The sequence below is a fragment of the Macrobrachium nipponense genome, chromosome 2 (genome assembly GCF_015104395.2).
Source record: "Macrobrachium nipponense isolate FS-2020 chromosome 2, ASM1510439v2, whole genome shotgun sequence".
NCBI classification, from domain to species: domain Eukaryota; kingdom Metazoa; phylum Arthropoda; class Malacostraca; order Decapoda; family Palaemonidae; genus Macrobrachium; species Macrobrachium nipponense.
Window position 1 is genome coordinate 18,651,423 of NC_087201.1, and position 12,646 is coordinate 18,664,068.

Consider the following 12,646-nt stretch of genomic DNA (forward strand, 5'->3'; position numbering starts at 1 on the left):
AGGAACAAGACGACTGAAATTTCAGAGGTAGATTCCATAGCAAGCAAAAGTTTAGAAATTATTTCTTGGGGATAGAATGCAACTTATTGTAACGTTCCTGAAGATGATTGCAAGATGCAGCAGATTCATCTTGGATATATTGCAGCTTCATGATCTAGCAGAGATTTATCTTTAGTTAGTTGCGGAAATTCATTTTAGTTACATTAAGTTGCATGGGGAGATTCATGGTAGTTACATAGTCACATGTGGCGATTCATGTTAGCTACATTGAAGTCCAGACATAAATTAGTCGATGGATATGGCAACAGCCCTACAGATGCAGCAGAGATTCTCATCTTGGGCTTATATAATGCAAGCTCTGTTAGGTAATGCTCTTGAAATAAAGCGGAAATCGTTCGTCCTGTTAACACCCTAGGTTAAATAGAAGATTCTAAGACATTGAGTATATATGGCATCCTGGGTTACAATAGAAGATATGTCACAAAGTATATTAAGCATCATTCATTCTATAATCAACCTGGGTTAAATCAAAGTTCAAAAGGTCACCGTGTATATATTGGAACATTTCCCAGAGATAGCAGTCCAGGAAGAACCAGATTCATACGCAACGACCAAGAGGTACTCTAATTAAGCAAGCAGTGAAACAGAAGAAAGGGGGTACTTGGCTTCTCCAGAAATGGCAGCATTTATAAAATTCCATCCCCTTCGAAGTCTGGGATTTTCTACAGGTCCATCCCCATCGAGATCTAGATTTTTCTACATATTCTAGATATTCTACTATTCTGTTCAGGATTAGTAGCCAATTATTTAATCCCTGTCCTGTGCAGGAACTATTTGTAAATTTCTTCTGGCACAGCACCATTTATATAACTATTTATATATCCATCAAGAACTACTAGTTTATCTCTTCTTTGACTTCCCTAATACAGGAACACAACTTAACTAGTTTGTGAAGAGGACAAGTCTATATATTTTCTTAGACTATTCTCTTCATGAAAAGCAGCATTTTGTAAACTTCAGACCCCTCCGCAAACTAGTTATTTCCTTCTTCAACTAGTCTCTTTTACTGGAACAGCAACTTACTAATTTCTGAAGGGGACAGAAGTCTACATTTCTGAAGGGGACAGAAATCTACATTTGTCTTCATGTTTCACCTTTTTTTTTCTTCCGTTAGATCTTCACTGTACATCTTCTCCCAATCAGATATAGCTTGTGTTTTTTATAGTTCTCTCACTTTCAAAAACAGCTTATTTTCCTTACTTAATATTCTGTTTCTCTCTCAAGTGTTTCAATGGTGCTCCTTTTAAACTTATCTCTCCTTTAGAAACACCTAACGTTGCCTATTTGTTCTTATATCCCTGTTGTCGACATCCCACCTCTAGTAACTGCAAAAAAATAAATTGGAAATGTCAGAATATTCAAAATAAAACTTCCTGTAAACTTACATGGTTTTTAATGCCTTTACATTTCGGTTGTAAACTTCGGGTAGAACTAAAGCATAGTTCGATATTGACATTTCAACAATTCTTGCCACAAAATTGTGAAATGCTCATAAGATCTTGCCACAAAATTGTGAAATGCTCATAAGATCTTGCCACAAAAATTGTGATATGCTCATAAGATTGAAAACGTGACAAGAAAATTTTATACATTGTTGCAATAAAGTTTACCTGGGCTGCATGTTTGCAAAATTAGTCCCCATAACGAGAAAATTTTGTGAATATCATATAAAATGGAGCAAATACAGCAGTGCCAGCTCATGACACTCAAGATCTGATTAGTTAACGAATACCTTACCATCTTGCATTGCAAGACCGTCAAAATTGCACTGCAGTTTATTACTTAGACATTCAGGTAATAATGGTTGGAAATACAAAAGAATGAATCCAGGGAAATGGCAGAAAGACCAAATTCCAACACAGTAGGGAGATATTCAAAGTTCAATAAATGTTGTTCTTTGGGATTATCACAAATTCCACACAGTAGGGAGATATTCAAAAGTTCAATAAATGTTGTTCTTGGGATTATCACAAAATTAAGATTTGAAATTATTCTAAAGTCTGGAAGTAATGATTGGAAATACACAAAAACAAAAGGGAAATAAGTAAATAATTACTGGCAGAAAAACCAGAATCCATAGTAGGAAGCTATCCAAAGAGTAAATTTTATCAGTGACAATTCCTAAAACTCAGGAAATAATTGGTGGAAATACTCAAGAATAAATAAATGGAAACCAAGCTCCACAGAAAAGAGGTATCGTAAAAGATAAGACAGTATTTGTTTCAGTGGTGATGTGTGACACTCGGGAAATAATGACTGGAAAAAAAAAAAAATAAATAAAATATAAAGAGAAAATACAAGTTTACTGGCAAAAGATCATAATCCACTCTAGGGAGGTTCCAGTGGTGATTCCTGGCACATTCAGGAAATAATGGCTGCAAATATCAAAAGAAACGAACAAAGGAAAATGAAAATTAGTATAAGAGTACACATTATGTAAGAAATACGGAAGAACGAATCGGAGAAAAGTATGAGTACTGGCAGAAAGACCTAACCCCACAGCAGCGAGCCAATGAAAAGTGAAATGCAAGATTAGCTCTAATGGTAATTTCTGACAATTCCACACTAGGGAGTTTTATATAGAAGAATAAATGTGCTTCAAATGGTACAAACACAGCATGAGTAGTTTTATAGAAAAAAAAACGTGTTTAAGTACAAACATGGTCAAGGAATAGCAGACTAATTTCTCAGATGAAAAATGTTATAAAGACCAACTCCCAATTCTGACCAATAATGGAAACAAAACATTCAGTTAGCAAATTGAATGGTCACTGAACGTTTAGGAAATCAAGCAAAGATCCTGGCTGCAATCTTTAAAACAACTGAACATCGTTATGGAAGAAAGCTGACTCATATAACCTTAACTTGGCATGAACTGGAATGTGAAAGACCTGGCACATAAACCCTTAACTTGACAATGATGCATTGCTGAGTTTAATCATTATACAGTATTAACAAATTAGGCTATGCTTACTTGACCAGATTGTTAAATTCCAATAAGCCACAAAAATTTCATAACATTAATGTTTTTGGACCACATTCTAGCACTGTAACAAAGCATGTTAAGAGGCACACCACCCTCAGTACTTTCTAACAACCCTCCATCTTCCATGATTCATACAAGGAAGGTTGGGCGGCCAGTGCTCAAACCAAAAAGCAGACAATTCTGGCAAACTTATTCATTCGGGCACCTACAGCAGATGTAAGCATGTAAACCACAGTGCTAAAATACAACAAAGAAATATGAAAATAAAAAGGAAACTGAATTCTCAAAATCAGATTGCCAACTTATAGAGGAAAAAAATAATTACAAATAACTAAAGCCCTGTCCACACAAGCAGGCACTGTCTTATGGGCAAAAACACTGTTCCCATAACCCATTCTACTACACTGAACAAGCGATTGTCTGGTAACACTGCTTCGGAAGCAAGAGAAAATATAAACAACTGAAGTAACAGATGGGCATGCCCAGTAGTGTGGACAGGCCATGAAAATCCCCACCTTGTTATAATTAACAATAATCTGAGCAGTGTCAATACCAACTGCAAAGCCTCCTAGCGCAGTCAAGCACCATATCTACAGTACCTTCTCATGCTCTGAAATTCATGATACTGGTGGCAAGCTACTGGATCAGACGCAAAGACTAGTGACTACCAACTAGGGACCAGGGTAAGCAATCTGCTCTCTGCAGAGCACCCAGGAAAACCCAGAACCGCCAAATTCTAACCACCGCTGGATGTTAATGGACTAATGCAATCATACCCCTCAAACGAACATTCCAGATAATACATTATTTCTTCAAAAAACTATAGAGAGAGCAAGACATAACTCTGGCTACGACATTTTCATTTTGAGCACCTAATATAAGTCATGAACAGAAAACATTCCCAGAACTGAAGAGTAAATGTAATGATTGTTTCTTGAGCAAATGACCAAACATGAAAGTAGTCTCCATTGCAGTGATTACAGTTTCTGAAGCGAATCTTTGATGGATCAAATATTTGATTCAAATTAGGTTTTAAGCGGATACAAGACCAAATATGGTAATTTTGCTGAAATAATAAAAAGATAATCCGAAATCTCAAACAAGCCAATTATTGAGTTTAAACTTATAATTAAGGATATAAAGCCTACAGATCAACAACAAAAATTCAGTATTGTATTAAAACTGGCAATGGGCTTATTTGATAGGTAGCATCCGTTAAAATGTTACAAGTTTACTAGACTGACAAATGAAAGCTTAAAACCTCAATTGAAAATTATGTACAGTACAAACTATAAGCAACTATGAACATTGTTACTAATGTTCAAAGGTAAAAGTCTATGCTCACCTTGAAGTACATGCTGCTCTTGGTTTGTAATCAAGTAAGTTTCCTTTGCTCTATAACGTGAACTGTAAGCACTGTTTATGAAGTACTACCTGAAAAGGAAACACTACATTAGCGTCACCATTTTTACGGAATAAGTTAAGTTTTCCTGACAAATTTAATTCTAACAAACAAACATTTCAGCCTTACAACTATTAGATTTTTTTTGTGTTAACTGTAAATGTTTAATATGTTTCTTACTAAAATTGTAATTTTACAGATTTTCTTTTGAAACTACCTAAGCTGAACTTTTCCATTTCGTGTAAAGCCATGGAAATAATTACTGAAATCTATAGAATTGAATATGTAAGTGGCCTAAGAAAATGGCCACATTTATACTTACCCCTAAGCTAGTGTGCTGGCCTAAGGTCCTAGGCTCCTACTTAAAAATTAAATTTTTATAATAAAAGGAGTTACATATTATACTTACACCCAGTAATTACTTACTGACCATTTCAAGCCCGTTCTTGCATAGATTTTCTTGAATATCTTTTTATATATAAGCTGTATCTTCTTGATATTTTGGCACAGCATCTGTTAGACCCTTCGGTAATTTTGGGCAGTATAATGAAGTACCGGAATTTATTGATTAAAGCAATTTGCTCTTGAACTTTTTCAATTTCCTCAACATTCGTTTGTAGATATCCAAACATCTGTCCTTGGCTTAGCTAAAGAGTTGAGAAAGAAGCCCTGCCCACTCGTCTCTCTGTCTCAACCTCATGAATGGAAGAGTGTACTATGATATGGGTTCTTAACACAGCACAAAAGGTTGCTCGCTGGACCTCTTAATTTTCTCCATTCTATGGTTATAATACATTAACGCTCTTACTGGGAATAATTATCTCTCCTCTGCCTCCAGACCTAGAAAATCCATGAGGCTTTTAATGGTAAAAGAGCGAGGAGGCCATGGCTGAGAAGGTTTCTCATTTTTAGCCAGTAAACCCAGAATAAAGGAACAAATGGCATTCCCTTGTGAGAACCTATATCTTCTGTCCTATTGTATTGGGGGGGCTCACCTTCCTCCTTGCGTGGCATTGGCTCAAGGAAAATTATTTTTTTTCAAATTCATTAGAGAGGACGATTGCATCGGCTCAAATGAGAAACAAGAGCCACTTTAGAACCACATCTAAGTTCTAAGAACATGTCTCCTCCCTTACATCCCTAGACGTATCAAAAGACCTAATAATGTACGAGAGATCTTGGTTGGAAGAAAGGTCTAGACTTCTATGTCTGAAAACACAGTTAGTATAGCCCTGTGTCCCTTAATGGTTGATGAAATCAGGTTCCTGGCCACTCTCAGGTAGAGTAAAAATAGTCTGCTAACTGAGTTATAGAGGTATTAGAAGATGAAACCCTATTTTCCTTACACCAACATCTGAAGACTGCCCACTTCGCTTGGTAGACTTTACCATTGGAATGTCATCTACATCTAGCGGTAGCTTCTTACACCTTTCTAGAAAAGCCTTTCACTCATAATAGTTTGTAGACAGTCGAAAGCCTGTCAGGGCCAGAGTGGACACCTCTTGGCAAAAGCTCTTGAAGTGGGGTTGTCTGAATAGACTTGGAATCGACAGAAAGTCTCTTGGTTTGTCCACTAGTAGATTGATAAGAACTTCTGTGACTATTCCAAAGGGAGGGAAGGCATATAGGTCCAGATTTGACCAATATAACATCAACACATCTGTCGCCCATGCTAACGGGTCGGGAAAGGGAGAACAATAGCGGGAGACTGTGGTTTTTAGATGTTCCAAATAAATCCAACTTTGGTTCTTCCACAACTTCCAAAGTTTTGCATATACTTGATGGTCCCAATTTCCCACTCCATTGAAGTATCTGCTTCAAAGGTTTTAGCTCACCCCGATAACATTGCACTTGCCCAGAATGACCCTTGTTATCAGTTGTCTTCAATTCTGGTCTGCCCAAATCAAGAGGCTTTATGTTGTATTGCAAAGGGAAAATTAATGGGTCCCCCCTTGACAATGATATAAGCTAAGGCCATGGTGTTGTCCGCATGAATCACTAGTACCTTGCCATAGACTTCCGAAAAATATTGCAGACCTAAAAGAAATGCCTTTACCTCTCTCAAGTTAATATGCAAACTCTTCTCCTGATGAGACTATGTTCCTAATATCTCTTTTCCTCACAGGAAAAGTCTCCAGCCTTGATCCCTGACATCGGAGCTAAAATTCAGGTCAGGGTTCAACACTAAGATTTTTCCTCCTCCAACCTGTCCTAGGAGTTCCACCACCACAGATCCTCTTTTATCTCCTGCATTATGCCAAAAAGTGCAGATATTTATTCGCCTTCTAATCCCAATTGGCACCTAAGAAAAACTGAAGAGCCTCCCCAACCTCACAAATTGTGCTATTGATGCTAGAGAGCTCAACAGGCTCACTCACTGCCTGGCAGAGCACTTGTTGAGGGTGAGAATGGTTGACCGTCTTCAGGTAGTCTCACATCCTTTGGGGAGAGGGAGAAGCCCAAAAACTGAGTATTTATCTGCATCCACAAATAAATCACCTGTTGAGATGGAGTCAGGTGCAATTTTTCAAGGTTTAGAAGCAACCCTAAGTCTTAAGTTAATAGAGTTGTCTTTTGAAGATCCTTCATGCACTTGGCCTTTGAAGGTGAGGAATTAGCCAACCAGTTGGCTAATGGGGCAAGTACTGTGGTAAAAACTTGTGCTACTGTTGATAGCCCAAAGCATAAGGCTTAAAACTGGAACACTATCTTTTAACATAAACCTTAGGTATTTCCATGAATCCCGATGAACATTAATATGGAAAAAGGGATCTTTCATGTCTAAAGAGACCATACAGCCCCCTTGGTGTTTGGATGCCAGGACTGACTGTACTGCTTCCATATGAAACTTAGTTTAGTTAGGTACAGGTTCAGAGCACTTACATCTGGTACTGGCCTCCAGCCTCCTGTGACCTTGAGTACCACAAACAGCCTGTTGTAAAAACCCAGAGTTGTTCTCGACTAACTATCACGCTCTTTCTAAGAGATCTGTGACTTCTTTGGAGAGGGCCAAATACTTCCTTGATCCTACCGAGTAGGCTGATAATGAAATAGGAGTGCTGGATAAGGGAGGCTATTCCCCGAAGGAGATGGAATACCCTTATTTTAACACTTTTTTTATCACCCTTTTGTTCCCAATTTTTCCAAAACGACTGTGTTCTTGTCACCACTGGTGCATGAAGAATAGGACCCTCAATTGTGAGTTGCAGGCTTAGACGGTTTCTCTGTCTCTTGCCTCGCAAGGGGGAAGTTGTAACAGAGAGGATGATTTAAGTGCAGTGGTATCCTGCATTGATTTTTTGTGTAAATGCAAAGCTATCTCCTCTACTGTCCTCTGTGGAAAAAGATGCATATCATCCAAAGGCGAGAAGAGAAACGCAGACTTATGAGAAGAGGTAACTCCTTTGGAGGTGAAGGATAAACATAGCTCTCTCTTTTTGAGGACACCCATCGTATACAGCAATGCTATTTCCATTAAACCATCTCACTGCTTTGTCAGCGCATGGAAACACACTACGCCAGTCCAATGAAATATCTTCCGAGATGTCTTTGTCCTGAATCTTCTTTACTAATACCCCAATGGACCAGTTAAAAAAAACTAAGAACCTCTAGTACTTAAGAGGTTTTTAAGTAAACAGTCCATTTCCAGCACTGAAACCATTGTTTTTGCCAAAGAAAAAGTTGATCTACACGCCAGGTCAATAAGTTCTGAGAAGTCCCCCCGGGAGGAGGCAGCCACTCCTAAGTATGGAGCCTCTTCAGTAGCATATGAGCAATATCTTCTAGCAGCCAAACAGGAAGGTGGAATAATGAAACACACCTTGCCTTATTATCTCTTTTCAGAAAGCCAGGCCTACATGTGAGGGTTGATCGCTCATCATGAATGAGGAGGCAGGAGACAAGGTGCTGTAGGGGTGAAGTAGTCAGGAAAGTTCACAAGAATATACTTGAGCAAGGCTGCATAAGTGGTAGGAGTCGATTCTTGGTCCAAGTGTTCTTCATCTAAAGAGATCAAGGAGAGCGAGAGATCATTGGGTGCTACCGATAATGAATCAGCAGTCTACTTCTGAAGGAGACCCAGGACACTGTCCAACTGCTTCTGAAGTGGAACTAAAGAAGGGTCTACATCGATATGCAACGTTGGAACAAAAGCAGTCACACTAGTAGCTGAAAACACAAGGTATTTGGATGAAGTGGACAAAGCGGCAGAGCCTGGCACTGCACAAACTGGAGGCTCGCCCAAGAGCGTACACTTTGGCACCAAAGAACTCTCAGGCACCAAATCGTGAGAAGATACTTAAGGGCTCTTTTCTACAGACTGGCACTATGAGAAATAAGAAGATTCTTTTGCTACTTGGCGCTACAAGAATACACATGGAAATCTGAAGATTGCCTGGGTGCTACTTTCAGGCTCTCTGTCTGCGAATATCGTTCTGGGGGCCCCACTTACTGCATGAAGGTTGGGGCTAAGTGAAGGTTCACTAAACCTTTTGCTGGGTAGCAGAGGGGAGGTATCTTTGAACGACAAGTGTCTTTTCAGTTGACAAGACTCATCTGAAAATTTCCACTGGTGCCCTTGATGGGGGCTAGAATCATTAGAACTAGATGACAAAGTATGTCTCACTATGATGCCTTTCCAACAACCGTCTTTTGTCGGCACCTTGGACGCTCCAGGTGTGACTATGGGGCGACTGCCCATGAGCAGACCAACCTCCCTTGGGCCTCCAGCATGCCTCCTCCCAGGGCTGAGAGGGTATGGCAGTGACCTTCACCTGGGGGCCACTGTGGAAGCAAGAGTATCAAACTTCTGGCAAACTTATCTTTGAGGCTGATGTAGCGATCTGGTTCGGGGGTGTGAACCAGGGATAGGAGACTGTGATTTTGGAGGAGGACTGGGAATAGGAGGTATTGGTTTAGCACAGGGAGAGACCAAAGAAATGTCAGAAGCACCTGATTTCTTAGTCACAGCTTGCGTAACTAAAGATTTAGTCCCAGCTCTAGAAGCCGCTTTTTTTTATGATCTCTCTCTAACTTGTTAATATGTGAAGCTAAAGTCTTCCGCTGTTTTTCTTCCTATACACTGCACTCCTCACAAATCAAATTCCTAGTGCAAACTTGACCCCTACATGTTGCGTATAACATATGTGGGTCATAGCCAGCCTTAGTGAACCTAGTGCAATACCTAATACTTGATGCACTAGAATCAGATATGTCTACTAGCCACTAACGAGTCAAGAAAGGACAAAGTTGGTAAGTTTCATGAATAATTGAAGTCAAAACCGTGGAGGTCATAATCAAAATCCCTCCCAAAAAAACAAAAGCCAAAGGCTACCGAGGCACAGAATACTTTACGAAGTTTGGAAGAACTCGGCCGAAAACCATATAAGCAAGCTGCGTTTCCAACACCTTGTTGGTCTGAAGCCAGCATAAACAGAATTGAGCTCTTGGCCGAGTTGTTCCTCTCTCCCCAACCCCAAAAATGGGTGGGGCCAGTCACCTACATGAACATAAGACAATCGCTCCGCTTTTCAAAATCTAAGCTGTCGTCGAGTAGAAGCTCTAAGCTAAGTAATTCCTGGGTAAGTTACTTATATAAAATCTTCTATTTCATGTAAACCTATGAACATAACTAATGAAATTTCATAAATAATGTTGCATGCAATCCTATGCAATTGACTATGCAAGTGGCCTAAGAAAATGGTCACATCTGTATTAACTGCTAAGCTAGGGTGCTGGCCCCAGGTGGCAGGCTCTTGCTTAAACTCTTCAGATTCGTGTAAAACCATGAAAATAACTAATGAAATTACATAACTAGATACTTTATTAAATCCTATGTAATTGTATATGCAAGTGGTCTAAGAAAATGACTGCATTTGAATTAACCCCAAAGCTAGGGTGTTAGCCTAAGGTCCTAGGCTCTTTCATAAACTAGTCTATTTTGTGTAAAATCATGAAAATAAGTAAATATCTTCACATTTCAGATTATCTAAGCTATGGTGCCTTCAAATACAGATACTGCAAGCAATTCTATGTAAAATGGATGTGAAAATTGCATTTAATACGACCACCTTCATGCATTGCTAACCTAGGGTGGTATGCTAAGGTTCATAACAGCCTACCGAAATATGACACACATATATGGTCGAAAGACGCACTGGAGTCACTTCTAAACCTGAACACTAAATCGATGGCAATGGCGCATTTTAAATGCCATTACATTTAACTTTTATCTAAAATTTTATACCTTCAAATATAGATACTTTTCTTACCTTTATTTTAGAAGTTTAACAAGTTTCCCAGATGCTGATGTTACAAATTTCAATGTATATAGTAAGATTAGTACCCACAGTGTTTTGTAGAAGAGTGCAGTCTGAAGGCCTGTTGAAGGTTTTCTGGAAAATAAATGGATCACTGATATATTAAGGCTTACAAATGATTTAAATTTTTGCATTTAAATTCCACATATTTTACAAAAGACATTACCTTCACAATTAACTTTATCTATGATTTGGTGCCTTCAAGAATAAATATAAGTAACTGAATATCAAAATCACATTGAACATGACAACCTTCATATTTACCTAACCTCGGGTGGTAACCTAAAGGTGGGTACACACGTGCGAACCGAACCTTGTATTGTAGCCCATTCTTGTAACAAAAACGCAAGTGTGGACGGTTCCTCAAACCTGAACCCCGAACCCGAGAGGTTCGAGGCTCCGTTCGCCCTCCGTCCCGGCAATTGTCGGTTTTTGGGCCCCGAATCAAAGGGAGGTCTCTTTGAACGTTGCGCAATGTGTGGACGGGACCTGTATTACGCGCGTATCAACCGAGGTTGCTTGTTGACACCCACTATGAACAAGGCCATCCATAGTAGAGTCCCTTATTTTGGTCAGTCAGTACGTATGTGTCTACCATGGCTGATTGGAGTGAGGAAGAGGTTCTTCAATTTATTAGTTATTATGAAGAAAAGACTTTATTTTGGCCAGAAACTTCTTGGAATCTCATGTCAGCGAGTAATTCCTGACCACTGTATTCTACCCTTCTAGTATATAACCTTGATTGCCACCATCTTCTTTTATTTCGCTCCATCTTTGTTAAATAATATGTATAAATACACGGGGCAGCTGCTACTTGCATGGTGGGGATCGTCGGTAAACAACCCGGACAGAGACAGACTGATGATCGCAGTGGATTGTAATGAAGTTACGTGTTTAACGTGGTTACAGTTCGTCATCAACATTTTGACACCTTGTAACCGTATATGCGTAACTCAGTTACACATACAAGGTTCGGCTCTCACGTGTGTACCCACCTTAAGAATTCATGGCAGCTACCAAAAGTAAACCTTATTATGACTGAAAATATAGATGTTGCATGCGACCCTATGCAATGGAATAAGTAAATAGCCTAAAAAAAGGCAGTCTTCGTACTAACCTTTATGTTAAGGTGTTGGCTTAAGGTCTTAGGTTCTTACCTGAACTCTTGTGTTTCGTGTAAAACCATGAAAATAGCTAATTATTATAAGTTCCTCAGCTTTTACCTAACCTCTCCTTTTCCTGTTAAAACATGAAAATAACTCATTATTATTGATGACTAATGTCGCAAGGGTGGTGGCCCAAGGTCCTAAGCTCTTACATAAACTTGTAAAATTACAGTTTCAACCATTATGGGAAAACTGGAATAAAAATATATTTGTTGCATCAGAAATAATGTAGTTCCAACGGATTTAACATTTATTTTGACTGCAAACCATCCGATTTAGAGATTTACTATGTAATTGGAGTTAAAACGAGTTTTTCCAGAAAAATCCCTAGACCTACCTACAGATTCGCGGGCCCACTCGACCGCCGACCGAAATCGGCTGTCAGTAAGGCCGTGGCGAACGGCGCTTCACGCCTTATCCGCATATTTAAAGATTCTTGGCAAGCACGGCATGTACGGCAAGAGGTAATGTTGCGCTGCGCGCGCTAGCCACAGGGTTTACAGTAAGGCTACTTACCGTGGCAGATCACACCTGAAGGCGTTCCTGTTGAAGTCGATCCGACAAATACTAGTAGCTCCACCACACTAGCAGTTTTTTTTTGCTTTAGAATGAAATTATATCTTTGAGCATATTCAATCACAACTTCTTTACCACCACTAGACAAATAATAAAATTCACCGTAACCCACATTGCACTGCAAACAATCGGTAGGAAA

The 12,646-nt window shown here is 39.2% G+C and overlaps 1 long non-coding RNA gene across 3 annotated transcripts in view; it reads right to left on the minus strand.

The window, feature by feature from the left end:
* Nucleotides 1-1,184: 1,184 nt before the first annotated feature.
* The window catches only part of LOC135221392 (uncharacterized), a 30,513-nt gene continuing 19,051 nt past the window's right edge, over nt 1,185-12,646 (minus strand). Inside the window, exons 3-6 of one of the 3 annotated variants that reach the window (XR_010315918.1) lie at nt 11,883-12,004; nt 10,718-10,840; nt 4,392-4,480; nt 1,185-1,385 (exon numbers count right to left, since the gene is read on the minus strand). This is a non-coding gene — a long non-coding RNA (uncharacterized LOC135221392). The remainder of the gene's footprint in view (nt 1,386-4,391; nt 4,481-10,717; nt 10,841-11,882; nt 12,005-12,646) is intronic. The other 2 variants (XR_010315917.1, XR_010315919.1) reach the window with 2 other exon arrangements.